At 58.1% G+C, this 19,526-nt stretch overlaps 1 protein-coding gene and 1 long non-coding RNA gene across 15 annotated transcripts in view; both read right to left on the bottom strand.

The window, feature by feature from the left end:
- Positions 1 to 19,526, bottom strand: part of PACS2 (phosphofurin acidic cluster sorting protein 2) — a 100,275-nt gene that overhangs the window by 56,042 nt on the left and 24,707 nt on the right. The gene's annotated exons all lie outside the window — the stretch shown is intronic.
- Positions 6,419 to 14,486, bottom strand: LOC117975917 (uncharacterized). 2 transcript variants are annotated; one of them, XR_004666376.3, is made up of 2 exons: positions 7,618 to 14,486; positions 6,419 to 7,331 (listed from the first exon to the last, which is right to left on the bottom strand). It is a non-coding gene; the product is annotated as an uncharacterized LOC117975917 (long non-coding RNA). The 2 variants fall into 2 exon arrangements; XR_004666375.3 differs by having other exon boundaries at positions 6,419 to 7,328.

Genomic DNA, 19,526 nt, shown 5'->3' with positions numbered 1-19,526 from the left:
ATCCAAAATATGTAAATATATGAACTCTCAGAACTCAACAATATGAAAACAAACAACCTAATAAAAAGTGAGAAAAGCCTGTAGTCCCAGCTACTCGGAAGGCTGAGGCAGGGGAATTGCTTGAACCAGGGAGGTAAAGGTTGCAGTGAGCTGAGGTCGCGCCACTGCACTGTAGCCTGGGTGACAGAGCAAGACTCCATCTCAAAAAAAAAAAAGTGAGCAAAATATTTGAACAGACGTTTCACCAGAAAAGATACATTGATAGCAAATAAGCACATGAAAAGATGCTCAAAATTATTAGTTATTAGGGAAACACAAATTAAAACCAAACGAGATACCAACTACACCTATTAGAATGGCTTAAAAAACATGAAAAATAAAAAAAGCTAATACCAAATGCTGGCGAAGAAGCAAAACCACTGGGACTTCCATATACTCTGAACGCACAGAACGCCACATGGCAGAGTCACTGGAAAGCAGTTTGGCAGTTTCTTACAAAGTTAAACATACAGGACCCAGCAATCCTACCCCTTGGAATTGGTCCAAGGGAAATGAAAGCATGTGTCCCTACACAGATCCCTAATGCACATTCACAGCAGCTCTATTCATAACTGCCACCCACTGGAAACCCCGACGTCCTTCACACAAAGACAAGGACATTTTGGTACTACTCAGCAACAGCTAGGAACGGATCATTGATACATGATAGGATGGATCTCGAAGGCATCGTGTTGAGTGAGAGACGCCCGTGTCAAGAGGGCACACACCATTTTTGTCCATCTCTATGGCACTCTGGAAAAGGCAGAGCTGGGGGCACAAGGCCAGGTCAGTAGGGAAGGTGGCTGCTGGGGACTGTTTTGGGTGGACTGCCTAGTGTTCTGTGCCTGGTTGTATGGTGGATGTTAAGCTCAGAGCTGCATACGAAAAAAGGCGTGAGGGGTGAACCTTTACCATAACAACACTGTCTTTTTTTTTTTTTTTTTTTAAGACAGAGTCCTGCTGTCACCCAGGCTGGAGTGCAGTGGTGCGATCTTGGCTCACTGCAACCTCCGCCTCCCGGGTTCAAGCAATTCACCTGCCTCAGCTTCCTGAGTAGCTGGGACTACAGGCGTGCACCACCACACCCAGCTAATTTTTTATATTTTTACTAGAGATGGGGTTTCACCATATCGGCCAGGCTGGTTTTGAACTCCTGACCTCAAGTGACCCGCCCACCTCGGCCTCCCGAAGTGCTAGGATTACAGGCGTGAGCCACTGCGCCTGGCCTACCAGACGATACTTGCAAAGTTTTTGTTTTATTAAAGACAGCCGCAAGACACACACCAACCAACTGCAAACAAGAAGCTCTACTGTGGCTGGGCACAATCACGCCTGTAATCCCAGCACTGTGGGAGGCCGAGGCGGGTGGATCACTTGAGGCCAGGAGTTCGAGACCAGCCTGGCCAACATGGCAAAACCCTGTCTCTACAAAAAAATACAAAAATTAGCTGGGCTTGGTGGGGCGCACCTGCAGTTCCAGCTACTTGGGAGGCTGAGGTGGGAGGATCGCCTGAGCCCAGGAGTTGGAGGCTGCAGTCAGCTGTGATTGCACCACTACACTCCAGCCTGGGTGACAGAGGACCCTGTCTCTCTCTCTCTCACACATAGACACACACACACAGGCAGCAGCTTGGATCCTGCTGTGGATGAACTAATTGTAAACAAACAAACAAATCCACAAGAGGCATTTGGGGAGTGTGCAGGTACTGCAAACCCACAAGAGGCATTTGGGGAGTGCGCAAGTACTGCAAGATTTCCCTTCCTCACCACTCAGGCTTCCACGCTCGTTTCCAGAAGCTCATGTTCCTTACATTCGTTTGACTTGGGGCTGGGGGTGAGTCCAGTGCTCACCATCTATGCAGCACAGCCCAGTGCCCCCTCGCCCAAGATGCTTGTCACAAAAACAGCAGGCTACGGCTCCCCGTCCCTAGGCAGGGGCTCCTCTCCGCACACTTAGAAGGAAAAAGTCACAGCTTGCGGTCCTGTAGCAGACAGATCCTGCCCAGGGGGAACGTGGCTGCCCCTCTCAGGCCTGTCTCTGCTGTCACTACACATAGCTACAGCCACTGTGCAAACACGAAGAATAAAAAGCTCCAGCCTGGGAAACACGGCAAGACTCTGTCTCTAAAACATAAATAAATAAAATAAGGAATAAAAAGAATCATTTGCATTCAGAAACTGCGCAGATAAACAAAACATGTTATTTGCTTATTATCCACAGTTGGTTCTGAGAGCGAGGCCTAAAGGTTTGCCCAGGCCAGGTGCACCAGACTTGGCCCTGAGAGAATCATAACAAAGACACCAGAAAACCTACAGAAGATGATTCATCACCAGCCTGCCACTGTGTTCAGGACACCGTGCAGCTGTAATGGATTCAACAGCAACGAAAGTGAAGCAAAGCATATTTTAAAAACAACTCAATATAAAATAAAATCACAGTGACAAGTGGAAACTCAATGTTCACATCCAAGACAACTTGCTGAATACCCACAGTGTTATCTGTTTCCTCTTTCATTGTGTCTGCTCAAAATAGGTGAATAAAAGAGCCGACTTGAATCCGAATCCCAGAGAATAGAGGCTTCTGTTTTGTTTTCTGACAGAGAGAAGCGAGAGGCATACAGGAAAAGTTCAGAGTGAGACACAAAAACCCACAGGCCTGCCAACAAGAATGAGCACATGTTCTCTACACTTGGGATCTGTTTGAAGAAATAAAGGGGCCTGACCACAGAAACGCACGGTGCGCTCTCCCCGCCAGCCCCGTTTCTTCCCCTCTGCAGGCACTGCAGGTCTCAGGAGCGGGTGTCTCTATGCGTGGCCGAGACTGCCAGCTGTCTCCAAGCTCCGTTCTCCAGCCCCCCACCCCTTGGTAGCGAGCCTCCCCATGCTAGCTGGGTGACGGCTACCTGGCCAGAGACGGGGCAAGGGTGCTGAGCAAGCAGCCCCACTAGGGGCCCTGAGCAGAGGCAGCAGGCTCACCCCGGGCAGCAGGCCCTGCCCACTCCTTTCACCCTGGCTGCAAGGGCAGGTCCCAGGCAGCCACCACGGACCCAGAGGCAGAAGCCAAGCCAGGACAGGAGATGCCCCTGGCCAGCCCTGGACCACGGACACCTGCACCACTACACAGGTGGCAGGAAGCACCAGCTCAGCCAGCCCTTCATTCCTGGCTCTGGTACAGAAAAGTCACCTGTGCTGTAGACCAGAGGTCCCCAACCCCCAGGACAGGTTCCTGGCCTGTTAGCAACTGGCCGCACAGCAGGAGATGAGCACCAGGGAGCGAGCATTCCCACCTGAGCTCCGGAAGAACCCTATTGTAACTGTGCACGCGAGGGATCCAGGCTGCACGCTGCTTATGAGAATCTGATGGCTGATGATCGGAGGTGGGACAGTTTCACTGGAAACCATTCCCGTCACCGTCTGTGGAAAAACTGTCTTCCACAAAACCGGTCCCTGGCGGCAAAAAGGTTGGGGACCACTGCTTTAATCCATCCCACTCCCCCATTTGTTCCTTCCTCTTTTTCACAATGAGATTATCCATCCATTTGGAGTTGTGTGTGTTGTGATTGCATTTTATTTCCTACATGAATGTTCAGTTATCACCAAACCATTTACCTAAAAGTATATCCTTTCCCCACAGATGAATGAGGCCATTTCTGAAGCACATTACGATCGCGTGTGTTTCTGCTGGTACATTCCATTAGTCAATGTTTATACTTCTGCCAATTCCATATTGTTTTAACTAGCATAGCTAATTTAAATAAATTTGTATCTGCTAAGGAAAATACTCCTTAGCCAGACGCGGTGGCTCACACTTGCAATCGCAGCCCTTTGGAAGGCCAAGGCAGGTGGATCACCTGAGCCCAGGAGCTCAAGACCAGCCTGGGCAACATGGTGAAACCCCATCTCTACAAAAAATACAAAAATTGGCCGGATGTGGTGGCTCATGCCTGTAATCCCAGGACTTTGGGAGGCCGAGGTGGGCTGATCACCTGAGGTCAGGAGTTTGAAACCAGCCTGGCCAACGTGGTGAAACTCCTCTCTACTAAAAATACAAAAATTAGCCAGGCATGTTTGCTAATTTATTAAGCTTTTCCAATCAGCTTCTGGCTTTTGTTAATATTCAATTAAGACTTGTTCTTTGTCATCTCCATTCCTTTTTTTTTAATAGAGACAGAATCTTGCTCTGTCACCTAGGCTAGAGTGTAGTGGTGCAATCACGGCTCACTGCAGCCTTGAACCCCTGTGCTCAGGAGATCCTCTCCCTTCAGCCTCCCAAAGTGCTAGGATTACAGGCATGAGCCACCACACCTGGCCCTGCTGGTCTTTTCTTCTTCTTCCTTTTTTTTTTTTGGAGACGGAGTTTTGCTCTTGTTGCCCAGGCTGGAGTGCAATGGCATGATCTCAGCTCACTGCAACCTCTGCCCCCGGGTTCAAGCCATTCTTTCGCCTCAGCCTCCCAAGTAGCTAAGACTACAGGTGCACACCACCACACCCGGCTAATTTTTGTATTTTCAGTAGAGATGGGCTTTTCTCATGTTGGCCAGGCTGATCTCAAACTCCTGACCTCAGGTGGTCCCCCCACCTTGACCTCCCAAAGTGCTAGGGTTACAGGCATGAGCCACCACACCCAACCCTGCTAGTCTTTTTGAAGCACCTGGTCTCGCTCTGAGTGGCAGTGGAATAGCGTCCCCCACTTTCCATCTTTGGCAGCATCCACTTAGCTACGGGAACCACCATAAACATCAAGGGGCCAAAGTGACAGCCACGGGTCCCCAGGAACTTGCAAAGCAGGGGCTGAGGAGCACCTCTGAAGTCAGCCTGGGTTGGTCAACAAAGCCACAAAGGCACCCTCAGCCCAGATGCCTGGATACCTGCAGTCAGTTGAAGGCAGGAGTGAGCACCTCTGGTTGTGGGGCCAGGCTCAGAGAGGAGAGCAGCTGGGTGGGTGGAAGGAGGGGAGAGAGTAGGAAGACAGGAGGCAGAAGGGAGGGAGAAGAGCGGGGAGATGGCACAATGAAGCCAGGGAATTCCAAGGGCCTTCAACAGACACCAGGACCCCTGCTGCTCTGGCCACTTTAGAGCTGTCCTTTCCTGGCGGATGCCTGGGGACCCACTGGCATAGGGCACTGCTAGGCCTGGGCACCCAAGGGCAGGGGTCAGTCATGCAGGTCACAGGCACATGGTCACAGTCAGGGTGGATGGACACCTGGCCCTGGGGCAGATGACCTGGGAACGGGAGGTGAGGGTCGGCAGGGGACCTCCCTCCAGGGTCACTCTGAGAACCCAGCAAGGATCACATGGCCCTGGAGGACCCAGAATCCTGCACAGCCCCCAGGGACCTGGGGTGAGCGAGCTGTGGCAGGGTCAATAGGTCAGGGGAGGCCCAAGGAACAAGGTGGGAAAGGAAAGACAGCAAAGGACAAACACCCCCTGGGAATGCCCCACCACCGCCCCCCCCCCGGCAGGGACTTCCAGGAGAAGGAAGGCACCATATCCCAGCACCCCAGTTTTTGTGAGTTACAGAACAAGTGACATTTCAGGAAGGTCAGAGAAACCTGACTCAGCAGAAAGCGCCCCACGTGCGTGCCCTGCATGGCATTTCCATGTCAGCTGGAAGGAGAGCAGCCAACACTCTCCAGGGCTGAGCAGAGCCCCAGCACCATGCAGCCCACAGCAGGCGGAAGGGGAGGCTGGAAGTCCTCCGCAGGTCACTCCCCCGCTTCCTCCTCCAGGAAACCGGGCCAGCGCCAGGCCCCAGTCTGAGAACAGACCCCTCGGCCACCCAGCCTCAGATGGGGGCGGGGCAGGACCTCCATGGGTGAGGAGGCCAGAGACAGCATGGCCCAACAGTATGCTCTCTGGGAGACTGAAACTCCCACCCACCCACTCCTGTGCATGACGCAAACCAGAGACTGGAGGGGGCCCTGCTGCCCCTGGGGGTGCACATGTGGGGGCTGAGGCAGGCACCTGTGTCCCTATGTCCCAACGGAGCAAGGGTGGGCAGCCCTTCACACTGACTTCTGGAAGCCTGAGCTAGGACTCTGCACCAGGCCCCCCAGTTTTGTTCAGAGGCACAGAGGCCCTCGTCCAGGGGTGGGACAGGATCTCAGGGGCAGGTCTGGAGAGGTTCCCATCTCAGGGGGCTCAGGTGGGCCCTGGGGTTTGGAGACCACTTCCCATTTTGAACAGGAACCCAAAAGACAAGAGGCCCAAGCTCCTCGCAGGGTTGCCACCCAAGCCCAGGGAGGCATAGCCACAGGCTCAGCCAGCCCCAACCCAGGAGGTTAACACTGGTGCTCCCCCTGGCTTTGGGATTTAACTGTTTTTTTCTGGTAGGAAGGTAAACGGTGACAGCCTTATTTTGGAGAACAGCTTGACGATGTCTATTTCTCTTTTTTATTGTGGTAAATATAACGTAAAACTTGCCGTTTGAACCATTTTTCAGCGTGCAGGTCAGTGGCACTACGTGCGTGGATGCTGTTGTGCAGCCCTCACCGCCATCCATCCCGAGAACTCTCCTCACCTTGCGCAACTGAAACTACCCATTCAACCCCAACTCCCCATTCCCACCTTCCCCGGCCCCTGGCATCACCAGGCTGCACCATCCTACCTCTGTCTCTATGAATGCAATGACTCTAGGGACGTGACACAAATGGGATCATACAGTGCATGTCCTCCTGTGACTGGCTTATTCCACTCAGCACAATATACCCAAGGTTCATCCACGTTGCAGCCTGTGTCCATTTCCTTCCTTTTCAGGGCTAAGTAATATTCCACAGTGTGGAGGGCCACACAGTGCTGACCGAGTGCCGAGTGATGCTCGGTGGCGCGGAGGGCCACGCGGTGCTGACCGAGGGCCGAGTGATGCTCGGTGGCGCGGAGGGCCACGCGGTGCTGACTGAGGGCCGAGTGATGCTCGGTGGCGCGGAGGGCCACGTGGTGCTGACTGAGGGCCGAGTGATGCTCGGTGGTGTGGAGGGCCACAGCATGCTGACTGAGGGCCGAGTGATGCTCGGTGGTGTGGAGGGCCACGCGGTGCTGACCGAGGGCCGAGTGATGCTCGGTGGTGCGGAGGGCCACGCGGTGCTGACCGAGGGCCGAGTGATGCTCGGTGGTGCGGAGGGCCACGCGGTGCTGACTGAGGGCCGAGTGATGCTCGGTGGTGTGGAGGGCCACGCGGTGCTGACTGAGGGCCGAGTGATGCTCGGTGGTGTGGAGGGCCACGTGGTGCTGACTTGTTTGTCCGAGGATGGACACAGGCTGCGTCTATCACGCAGTCACCGTGAATAAGGCTGCTGTGAACAGAGGGTGGAGATCTCCCCTGGAGGCCCTGCGTCAGTGCTCCCGGGTTCTACTGAGAAGTGCAACTGCTAGCTCACACAGTAACTCTGATGGTAACTCTGTCTCATTTCCCGAGGGGCTGCCGTCCTGTTCCCCGCAACAGCTGCACCATGCTACATTCCCAGCAGCCGTGCACAGGGACCGGCTTTCACTCTGATTAACACTTCTACAAGGACGCCCTCCCCACAGTGGCCTCCCACAAGTAGGGCCCACAACCCCAGGAAGGAAGGCCAGACTCACCCAACAGCACACTCTGGCCCCGCTGGAGCATGGGGCGTGCGTGCTTTCTCTCATTCACTCACTGAGTTGCTCTGGGCGGCCGCATCCTGCCGCCTGCCCCAGCCCCAGCCCCGTCCTCACTCGCTCCTGCGCGGACTCTGGTCACCTGAGGACCCTGCCCTCCAGACAGCAGCGTGGACCAGGATCTCTTCCGCCCAGCCACTCCACGGTGCCACCACTGCTGGGCTGCATCCTGTGCTTGGCTCAAGGCCTCCTGGAGAGGCTGCGTGGCCAACTCTGCAGCCCTGGCAAGCGGCCGCGCCACTCCCAAGGACAGCTCAGAACACGAGCAGGACAAGGGAGCACTTCACGGATTTCTGAGAAACGCACCAGCGCCCGGCTGGCCCTCGAGGTGCATGTCAACCCCACCACTTTCCTCCAGGCAGGCAAGGGGGTGGGGGCGCGCACAGAGCACAGATGGTTAAGACCCCAGGCAGCTGGTCCCAAACCTGCTGACAGTGTTTTGATGGAAGGGAAAACTGAGGAGCTTTTGTCTCCAGGAGCTGCCCCCTTGGTGCGGTCGCGAGCCTGCCCGCGTGGGAGCTGGGGGCCTGTGGCGGCAGCTGGCCACACGCGCTCCATGCCCTGCTGCCCCTGGGCAGAGGAATGTCACAGGCTGGTGCTCCACGTGCTCAGCCCACGCCCTGCCATCCCCAGGCTCCAGGTGCCTGCACAGCCATCCTCGTAGCTGGGCCCCAGGGCACCGCCGTCCTCATGGAGAGAGTTCCACGGGGCTCTCTGCTCCTGCATCACCAGCACTTACCACCCAGCCCGTCCCAAGGCTCGCCCGGGCGGCCGAGGGCGGCTGCCAGCTCTTGCCAGCCTCACTCAGCTTTCTCTGATGTCCAGCCTTATCTGGACATGGCTGCTCCCTGCTAATGAGGACAGAAGGTCAGGGTGCCTTCTCAATGTCCTCGTTGGCCAGTGGTCAGGGCCAAGGAGGCTGCTGTGGAGTGAGAGGAACAGGCTCAGCCAGGTGCCTCATGGATAGACGACACCGAGGGCTAGGACCACTGGGTCTCCATGCCTGGGCCCAGTGAGGGGCCACCTCAGGAGAGGCCAGCCCTGCCCAAGAGGGAGGGTGAAGAGGTGGTCCCCACCTGCCCCAGAATAGGGGAAGGAACTGATGGTGCCGGAGTCAGCACATCACAGCCACGCCAGGCGCCAGCCACAGCGTCAGAGCCACGCCAGGCGCCGGCCACAGCGTCACAGCCACGCCAGGCGCCGGCCACAGCATCACAGCCACGCCAGGCGCCGGCCACAGCGTCACAGCCACGCCAGGCACTGGCCTATGGGGGTCGAGCTGAGCCCAGGGTGCCTCTGGGAGCACCACGGCTCCAGCAACGGCATCTGCCCCAGAGCAGGGAAGCCTCCAAGATGGTTGTGAGAACAATGCTGCAAACACACGTCCGGCCCTCAGTGCTGGGCTCCACCACACCACACATTCCAGTCAGCCTGTGGCAAGGCTGGGAGCTGCCGGCCATTGTCCAGGCTGGGTCCAGTCATCAGGAGGCCCTGTCCTCAGACCTGCTGGGCCTGTACTTCTGTCTCAGTCACCCGAAGGCCCAGGGGCCATTCCATGTTCCTACACGTCCAGCCCAACAGTCCCAAGCACAGGTGTGCAGGTGTACAGTGTGCCTCACCAACAGCTGGAGGGGAACCCCACCCCATGGAGGGGAGCCCCTCCCAGCTCTGTTCCCACCTCCCATACCATGCACACACTCCCGAGGCTGCCAGACCAGAGGGGCTCTGGGAAAAGATGCCACAGCTCCCCCCGCAGTGCACGTTATGAGCTGCGTCCCATCTGGGTCTGTGCTCAGTGACTTGTGTGGCCACGTGCACCTGTGAGCATGACCACGAGCCTGGGCTAACTCAGCTGTGGGCACCAAGCACACACTGGCCCTCAGGTGGAGCTCTACACAGACACTGGCCCTCAGGTGGAGCTCTACCCACACACTGGACCCTCAGGTGGAGCTCTATGTAGACACTGGCCCTCAGGTGGAGCTCTACGCACATATTGGGCCTCAGGTGGAGCTCTACGTAGACACTGGGCCTCAGGTGGAGCTCTACGCACACACTGGGCCTCAGGTGGAGCTCTACGTAGACACTGGGCCTCAGGTGGAGCTCTACATAGACACTGGGCCTCAGGTGGGGCTCTACGCACACACTGACCCTCAGGTGGAGCTCTACGCACATATTGGGCCTCAGATGGAGCTCTACGCACACACTGGGCCTCAGGTGGAGCTCTACGTAGACACTGGGCCTCAGGTGGGGCTCTACGCACACACTGACCCTCAGGTGGAGCTCTACGCACATATTGGGCCTCAGGTGGAGCTCTACGTAGACACTGGGCCTCAGGTGGGGCTCTACGCACACACTGGGCCTCAGGTGGAGCTCTATGTAGACACTGGGCCTCAGGTGGGGCTCTACGCACACACTGGGCCTCAGGTGGAGCTCTACGCACACACTGGGCCTCAGGTGGAGCTCTACACAGACAGAGGGAAGAGGGTGAGGCCCTGCACATACCTTCTGCTGCTCAGGATGGAGCCAGGTCTGGTCTGCGTCAGCCTCAAGGTGGGAACAGCTCTCTCCTTCCCATGCCCTCCTGGCCACGCTGCCCTGGAGTCAGGTGGGGTCTGTGGCCTGACCCACTCGGCTAGCTGGCACTGCCTCTGCAGCCGGGGCCCACTCCCTTGGCCCTGGAGTCTGGCAGGAGGGGGTGTCAGGGGAAGGCAGACAGACGGGCCCAACACAGGAGGATGCAGCTGAGCAAACGGTGGCCACTGCCTGTGGGCAGTCATGCCAAGGGGAAGCCAGGCCAGGCTCTAGACCAGACAGGGCATCGTGGATCCAGGCCCAGGCCCCCGACACCCCACGACCACCCCCAGGCTGGACACTCCATATGGCCCCAGGCAGGAAGGGCCCTGACAGGTGTCTCCCAGCAGGAATGGGCCCTGCCCCGCAAGGGCGTTTCTGTGCAGGGGCTATTTTAGCCCGGGTGAGGCACAGGCAGGTGTGTGTGACAGCTGGGGGAGGCTCCCAGAACCCCCTCTGGGAAGGCCTGTGGGCCACGCCTCAGACTGCAGGCCTCCAGGGCCAAGCCCCTGTCCTGGGCAGCCCTGCCATGGGCCACAGGCTGTGACCCTCAGTGAGAAGGGTGACAGGCCGGGCCGGTCGCCAGCCCTGGGTCTGCGTGGACCTTTGGGCTGCTTTGCCAAAACCTCCCACCTCCTCCCTCTCCAATGGCCCACGGGGCAAAGGCTGAAGAGTGGGCCTGCAAGAAGGTGTCCCAGGTTTTGGCACTTTCAGTGCTCAGCTTTCCCAAGTGGCCACCACAAGCCCAACGGGTCCCAGGAACATCCCCAGACTGCATGTCACTGGGACCCAGCAAAGCCAGGTGACACAAGCCAGCACCCCAGGGAGCAGCCAAAACCTTCTGCCGAGACACTGTGCCCCCAGCAGGACAGGACGGCCAGGGACCGGCTTCCAGGAGGGTCTGTCCAGCACCCCAGGACTGGCAGGCCTGTGCTGCAGGCAGCTAACACAGCAGTGGCACCGTGGGAACGACTGCAATGGGGCAGCTTCCCAGTGTAGTGTCCCCGCCTGGGGCAGGCCAGGGGAGGGCAGAACCAGCACCTGCTCCGCACAGGGCACGGCTGTGGGCAGGAGGATGACTCCAGCTGTCAGGTGAAGAGAGGGAACCAGGAGCACCTGCAGCAGGAGGGGGTGGGGACTGGTAGGGAACAGGGCCAGGGTGTGTGCGCACACGCGTGCATGGGTGTCTGTGTGCACATGTGTATGTGCCTGAGTGGGTATGCGTCTCTCTCTCTCACACCCACGCCAGTTGGTCTACATGGGCCCAGGCTCGGTCTGCATCCACCCCCAGGGGCCCAGCACACGCCCCACAGAGAGGAGAAACCACGACGCAGCCCACAGGAGCGGAGCCTGGGGAGGGGGCAGAGCACAGATTGGGCACCCCCACAAAAAAGTGGGGGGACGATGGCGGTGGGGGCATGAGACTGTCTCAGATTTCTTCTCTGCCCCACATCAAGAGGATGCACTTAGGACCAACTTCTTGTTTAGGAATCAAGGCTGCTCCGCTCCAGGGAGTTTCAGGAAGGTGTCTGTAACCTACTGGCCCCTGGGGGCAGGAGAGGGACGAGAGGATGGAACTGCTCTCCTGCGGGGGACTCAGACCTCAGAATCCACCTCCTGGGCTCCAGGTATGTGGACCGCCCACGAGAGGACCAGGCAGAGGCCCCGCAGAGAAGCCGTGCAGTGCCCGAGGAGGGAGCTCCCACTTGGGAAGAAGTGGGTCAGACACCAAACCTTCCCAACTCAGCCCCAGGCACCGAGCCCCACCATTGCCTGTGCCCTCAGCTGTCACAGGCTCAGGGGAGGATCAGCACACCTTCCCATGGGGGTTTTCACAAACCCAACTGCTTCCTGTGTGGCCTCAGTCCCGGAGGTGGTTGGCCACACAGGCACACCCTGAACACAGCCGAGGGGGCCACCTGCTCCTCTCACTCCCCACTGATATCACGGGCACCAGGCAAAACCCCCGTGCTCCGTGTTGTGGGTCTGGGACTAGCCAGCAACATTTCTCAACACAGCCCACAGAGGGAAGGACCACTGTGCTTCCCAGCGCCAGTGAGGGGCTGGGAGGGGCTCCCCATGGAAGGAGAAGCAGGCACAGAGGCACAGGCAGCCCCACGGCGAGGCACAGGACAGTGACTGAGCAGCTTCCACCCAAGGAAGGAGATGCAAAGTCTGACTGAGGATTCTTCCAAAACAAGAAGAGAGATGCTCATATTCAGTAAGTCCCAAGGAGGATCAAAAGCAATGTTGATAACAAATCCGCACCAAATCAAAATAAAAACACTAAAAGCAACCACAGATCACACATGTGTCCCACAAGGAACAAGGAGCAGGCTGATCACAGACTCCTCAAAACCACAACAGAGGCCAGAAGACAATAAAACAATCGTCAAAGTACCGAGGAGACAAAACTGTCAACCTAGAAGAACTCTGTGATCACCAAGTATGAGGGGGACAAAAACGCCATCTTCAGGCACTGAAAGACTGAAAGAGCTTCTGAAGGATGTGCTCCAGGAAAACAAAAACTATCCTTGGGAAAGGCAGGGCCACAGGTGAGCAAAGTAGCAGCAAAGCCATAGTCATCAAAGGCATTGCTGTTTCTCCTGCATTTCAGCTCTCCTTCCTTTGGAGGGTGGGAGGGTTGTTGACTATCCTTAAATGTCAACAGGGCTTTCACATTTTAAGCAAATCAGTAACAGTTAAAAGGACTACAGTGATTTCCTGGAGTGGGTAATACATAAAACTCAGGCCAGGCACAATGGTTCGTGCCTGTTAATCCCAGCGCTTTAGGAGGCTGAAATGGGAGGATGACTTGAGCCCCAGAGTTTGAGGCTGCAGGGAGCTATGATCATGCCACTGCACTCTAGCCTGAGCAACAGAGTGAGAACCTGCCTCAAAAATACAAATAAATTCAATCAGTCTTGATCCTTCCTTAATTTCCGAGGAGGAAATAACAAAACGTAGGAAAGGAAATATGTAATAAACACAATCAAAATGATCAAAATGACAGGAATACATGCAACTATATCATCGCACAGAAACACAGACTAAACTTGCCAGTTAAAAGCCAACCCAGGCTGGGCGCGGTGGCTCATGCCTGTAATCCCAGCACTTTGGGAGGCCAAGGCAGGCAGATCACCTGAGGTCAGGAGTTTGAGACCAGCCTGGCCAACACGGTGAAACCCAGTCTCTACTAAAAATACAAAAATTAGCTGGGTGTGACGGTGCATGCCTGTAATCCTAGCTACTCGGGAGGCTGAGGCAGGAGAATCACTTGAACCCTGGAGGCAAAGGTTGCAGTGAGCCGAGATTGTGCCACTGCACTCCAGCCTGGGCAACAGGATGACTCTGTCTCAAAAAAAAAAAAAAAAAAAAAAAATGCCAACCCCAGCATCCAACAAAGCCATTCACCAGAGCAAGGCTAGGCCCCAAGGACCCAGAAGGTTGACATCACGTGAGGAGATGCCGGCAGAGGCTGCATGGGGCACAGCTGGCACAGAGATGGAATTGGGAACGCACTTAAGGCAAAAAGCAGGATTTGAGGTAAAGGCGAGGACAGAAATGACTGACCACAGGGCACTCGCCAGGAAGCTGAAACAAGGCCAGCCCTGGGTACCATGGCGATTGCCTGAGAAAAGACAGGAAATGCGTGGGTGTTGGGTGGGGCCCCAGGATTCTGATGCCAGAGTCCCACGGTGCTCCGTGGAGACAGGGGCGAGGGGTCATGCTGGTGTGGCCTAGGCTGCACTAGCTGCCACCCTGGGACCGGGGGTCCAGAGAGCAGCCACACACCCAGCTGGGTCAGGGCTGGCTGCGGCCCCACTCCCTCCCAGGAGGTGAGCATTGAGTGCTCGGAAAGAAAACTCTGCGGCATAGCAACCTTCCCCTGTGTGACCTCGTCTAAGGCAGGACATCACTATAGTGAGCCTCCCGGAACCCACACGCCCTTCACAACCTCCTGTCCCCCGTTCCTACGGACACACGGACCCCAGGCTTCTTGGAGGCTCCTGTCCCCGTTCCTTCCCACACACGGACCCCAGGCTTCTCGGAGGCTCCCTGTCCCCGTTCCTTCCCACACACGGACCCCAGGCTTCTCGGAGGCTCCTGTCCCCGTTCCGTCCCACACACGGACCCCAGGCTTCTCGGAGGCTCCTGTCCCCGTTCCTTCCCACACACGGACCCCAGGCTTTTTGGATCCCACACACGGACCCCAGGCTTCTCGGAGGCTCCTGTCCCCGTTCCTTCCCACACACGGACCCCAGGCTTCTCGGAGGCTCCTGTCCCCGTTCCTTCCCACACACGGACCCCAGGCTTCTCGGAGGCTCCCTGTCCCCGTTCCTTCCCACACACGGACCCCAGGCTTCTCGGAGGCTCCCTGTCCCCGTTCCTTCCGACACACGGACCCCAGGCTTCTCGGAGGCTCCCTGTCCCCGTTCCTTCCCACACACGGACCCCAGGCTTCTCGGAGGCTCCCTGTCCCCGTTCCGTCCCACACACGGACCCCAGGCTTCTCGGAGGCTCCCTGTCCCCGTTCCTTCCCACACACGGACCCCAGGCTTCTCGGAGGCTCCCTGTCCCCGTTCCTTCCCACACACGGACCCCAGGCTTCTCGGAGGCTCCCTGTCCCCATTCCTTCCCACACACGGACCCCAGGCTTCTCGGAGGCTCCCTGTCCCCGTTCCGTCCCACACACGGACCCCACACGGACCCCAGGCGTCTCGGAGGCTCCCTGTCCCCGTTCCTTCCCACACAAGGACCCCAGGCTTCTCGGAGGCTCCCTGTCCCCGTTCCTTCCCACACAAGGACCCCAGGCTTCTCGGAGGCTCCCTGTCCCCGTTCCTTCCCACACACGGACCCCAGGCTTCTCGGAGGCTCCCTGTCCCCGTTCCGTCCCACACACGGACCCCAGGCTTCTTGGATCCCACACACGGACCCCAGGCTTCTCGGAGGCTCCTGTCCCCGTTCCTTCCCACACACGGACCCCAGGCTTCTCGGAGGCTCCCTGTCCCCGTTCCGTCCTACACACGGACCCCAGGCTTCTCGGAGGCTCCCTGTCCCCGTTCCTTCCCACACACGGACCCCAGGCTTCTTGGAGGCTCCCTGTCCCCGTTCCTTCCCACACACGGACCCCAGGCTTCTCGGAGGCTCTGGCTTAACCCTTCCTGGTTCTCACTGAAATCCCCCAGCAGGCATCCAGAGCCCACCCTGCACCCTCCCAGGGCATCCCAGCTGGGGGCTCGGCCCTGGCGTGGACGTGCAGACCACAGGGATGGGTTTCATCTCCTGGCTGTGCTTGGCTCCTGGGCTGGCACCACCACACCACAGCTCGAGTTCCAGGCCTGGATGCTCCCGCTGCAGAGACCTCGCCCTCCTGGAAGGAGCCTGGTGGTCTCCTGTCCATGAGAAGCAGTACCACACGGCAGAGCTTGCTGCTGCCTGCAGTCCGGGAGCTGATGCACTAGAGCCCTGCAAGGCCTGTTTGCAAGTCACGCAGGAAAGGACTCCAGGTGCGCACCTAGACAAGGGGGCTGTCTGGACCTCCCTGAGCCATCGTGAGAAGCCCCGCCCCCAAGCCCAGAAGGTGCCCGCCACTTGGCTGACACCAGAGCGGTCTCTCCAGAGGGTGCCCAGGACCACAGCCCCCCACTCTACTGCCCCATGAGCCCAAGGATCTAGAGCATCCTAGACTCTCCCAGAGCTCCTGGAGGCCCTGAACACCCCCTTGACTCTCAGCCAGTTTGGACCCAGGATGGTTCTGGTGGGGCAGGAGCAGCAGGCAGGTGACAGCAGGCTGGCCCTGGTTCCAGGGACTTCTCTTCTGGGAAAGGCAACAGTTGCCAGGGAGCAAATCTTGAAGTGCCAAGTTGGGCACACAGGACCCAAGGAAGCCGGGAGAAGACGGGGACAGAGATCACACAGGGCAGCTGCAGCCAGGCCCCTGCAAACCACAGGCGCCCCCGGAAAGGCTTCTGTGCAGCCCACCCTGCTCCCGTACACACCCTCGCTCCACAGCTGCCTCCTCTGCAGACAGATGAGGGGGAGCCCCAGAGGATGTAGCCAGCACCAGGGCCATGCTGGCCTCCAGGGCGCAGGGCCAGCCTCCAGGGAGTCCTCCCTCTAATCTCACTCCCAGCACACTCCCCACTGCTCCCCTGAATTAACCCCCCAGCAAGGTGGAGAAGATTCATCGAATGCCTAGAGCGCCTATAATTCTCTGTTGCTACAAATTTCCCGACTGTGCAGCTCCGAATTACAATTGACTTCTCTCTCTAGGTCAATAATATGCAAAAGAGGTGCTGCCGGGTCACAGTGGCACTGAGAGAGGACGCCGCCCTGCCTCATGACCCTTAGAGGCAACTGCAAAGACAGCAGGCAAGAGATTCACTGGAATCTTTTTTTCAATGAGTCTAATCAAACAAGGTTTTCTCTTCACTCTGAACAGAAACAGCTAGTTGGAAATCCTAATGACGCCGCTGCCACTGTGCCCTGGGTGTTCAGGTCAGCAGAAAGGTGCTGAGTGTGGGAGTCCAGCCCACGCGCCACGACTCGGGCTGCTGGGAGGGCCTGGCCACAGTCTACCCCCAGGCAGTACCTCCAGCAAGTGCGTGGCACTTGTGGAATATTCCAGCTTCAAGGATGGCGAGCCCAGAGCGCAACTGCTGCCAGTGTCCCCGAGAGCAGCCTCTGGGCCCCTGTTCTCTATGGCCATTCACACTGCTGGGCCCAGCGGCTGGAGCGTCCGTGTCCAACTCACAGAGCAGCCACAGCCTGAGCTCCCTCCTCTCCTGAGAGCTGAAGAGCCCCAGGAAGGCCCAGAGGAGGCAGTGGGTGGTTTGCACCAGGTCACCCACTACTGGGTCCCCTTTCTGAAGGGACCACATTCTCCAGGAGGAGAGGTGAGGACAACCCTGGACAGCTGCCTCCTCCCCAGTCAAAGGAAAGCTGGCCACTCCGGGGGTTGGGGCAGGGGGTGCGGCATAAGCCATGTGTCCTTTAAGAACTGCACCCCTCTCTTCTCCGTGCACCTCCACACCTAGGGAAACACTCAACCTCTGACCAAGAGTCACCCCCTAATCAGTGCTGGAAATTTTCCCAGGGAATAACTGGAACCACTGCAGGGCCTGGTCCACTGAAGGTTGACGAATCCTGGGGGGAGGCACTGTTCTGATAGAATCCGCAGTGAAACCTCGGGTGGCCTGGGCCGGTGAGCCAAGGCTCGGCTGTCAGTGGCCCCTCGGGTGGCCTGGGCCGGTGAGCCAAGGCTCAGTTGTCAATGGCCCCTCGGGTGGCCTGGGCCGGTGAGCCAAGGCTCGGCTGTCAATGGTCCCTCGGATGGCCTGGGCCGGTGAGCCAAGGCTCGGCTGTCAATGGTCCTGCTCCCTGGCAGGGAACCGCTCGAGCCACAGTCGCAATCTCTGGATATCATGTTGCTAATTAAAGAAACCTCCAAAACCTTCGATAGCCCACCAGAGTCAGGTGCAGTCCAAGAGCCTGGCCAGCTGCCCTCTGCCCCTGCCACATCCTCCCCAGGCAAGTACAGTGAGCAAGGGGCAGAGGCATGAGATGCACCACCCTGCCCCCAGCACAGGCTCCGAGCCCTAGCGGCAGACACCTGCTGTGATTCCTGGCCCCGCCCCCAGCACCATTTGACAGGACCGTGGCAGGAGAACAACTCCGCCCCAGCCCCCTGTCACCACTTGCCAAGGGTCTGAGAAGCAAAAGGATGGTGCAGGAGCTATCCACGGGAGCCAAGGTCCCCGCCCCTCAGGCCCACGATCCCCAGTGCTCAGGCAGTCAGCGCAGCAGGCAGTAGCGGCAGGCACTGACCTGGCCGCGCACATCCCCTCAGGCTACCACCACTGCAGCCTCTCGACCTTCCTGGACCCCTCCCCAAGGCCTGCCCTCCTTCCCCCTCGCTTCTGAGGCTCGCTCTGTGTGGCCAGGTCAGGCACGCCGGCCTCCCAGCTGGTGAGATACCCCTTGGCCCTGTGGCCTTGCAGCTGTTCTTCACGCCCAAAGCCGACACCTCCCGCAGGAGACAGCGACGCTGGACCTGATAGGTGCTGTATTTATAAACATAAGCCACGCTCAGCTCCATTTCCAGCTGAAGCCATAGCCAGGCGAGCCAAGAGTGCGTCGATTCGGGTGTGGTGACTTAACTTTCCAAGGCGCGACAACCTTTACGTCCAGCTAGGTGGGAAAAACAGGAAGTCCACGGCCAAGCTGGAAACTGCAGGAGCCAAAGGAACAGCAGGACTGACTGCAAGGGGCAGGCTGGCAGGGACTGGAGGCCACCCAGGGCACCACAGCAGCTCCCACCAGGAGGAACAGCAGAGTCCTGGCCGCAGGGTGAACGTGGAGCTCATAGCAGAAAGCACGCTCAGGCCAGGAGAGCCCAGACCTCAGGGTGGGTCTTCACGGCCAGAGCTCCCCCTCCGCTCCCTGGCTAGGCCACACCCCAGGCTTGAGGTGGGGGAGGAAGGAGAGCCCTAGGCCAGATGAGGGGCCTCATGACCTGACACCTGTGTGGCACACGGGCAGCCCGAGAATGTGGAAGGGCCACCCTCCCGGGCCCCACCACGGAGCACCTTCTAGAGGCACCGGCAGGCACTGCCCGAAGCCTGAGCCGCCATCTCTCTCCTTGGCGCTCAGAGGAACGAACAGCCCAATTCAGCACCGCACCAGGAAGGCCTGGCCCCGAGGGACTGCCTGCTAGCAGGGCATCGGCCTCCTGCCACTCACCCTCCTGAGGCGCTCCTGGGGCGACTGGGAAGATGCAGGATGTCTGGTATGTCCACCCTCAAACTGACCAGGAGTGAGCTCATACGGAAGCCTCAACTCCACTGCTGCGGAGGAGCCCCCACCCCACCCGTATCCAGGACCAGGGAGGCGGGCGCTGGTCTCAAGGCGGCCCTGGAGACACCTGCACAAGCCCAGCATGCAATGCCCATGAAAAGTCTTGCCCAATTATTTTGTATCTAAAAAGAGGGAAGTCCTGGCTGGGGCCATACAATAAAGAAATATTGTCAATGCCTCCTGCAAGGTCAGCTACAGAATTACACTGGGAAATGAGGCTCAAATTAAACAAAAGATGCTGGTGGCATCCTAGCTGTCAACTGGTCCCTGGTCACCTCTGTCCTGATGCAGACGTGGGACTCCCAGAAGGTTGGAGAGTAAACAAAGGCATGGAGGAGGGGCCCAGCAGAGGGGCCAAGCTCGCAGGACAGCAGCCCAAGGTCAGGGCCCTTCCCATCAGCATTGGCTTGGTGCCA

The sequence above is a fragment of the Pan paniscus genome, chromosome 15 (genome assembly GCF_029289425.2).
Source record: "Pan paniscus chromosome 15, NHGRI_mPanPan1-v2.0_pri, whole genome shotgun sequence".
NCBI classification, from domain to species: domain Eukaryota; kingdom Metazoa; phylum Chordata; class Mammalia; order Primates; family Hominidae; genus Pan; species Pan paniscus.
The sequence above is the reverse complement of the archived record's forward strand: the minus strand, read 5'-3'. Positions and strand labels throughout refer to the sequence as shown.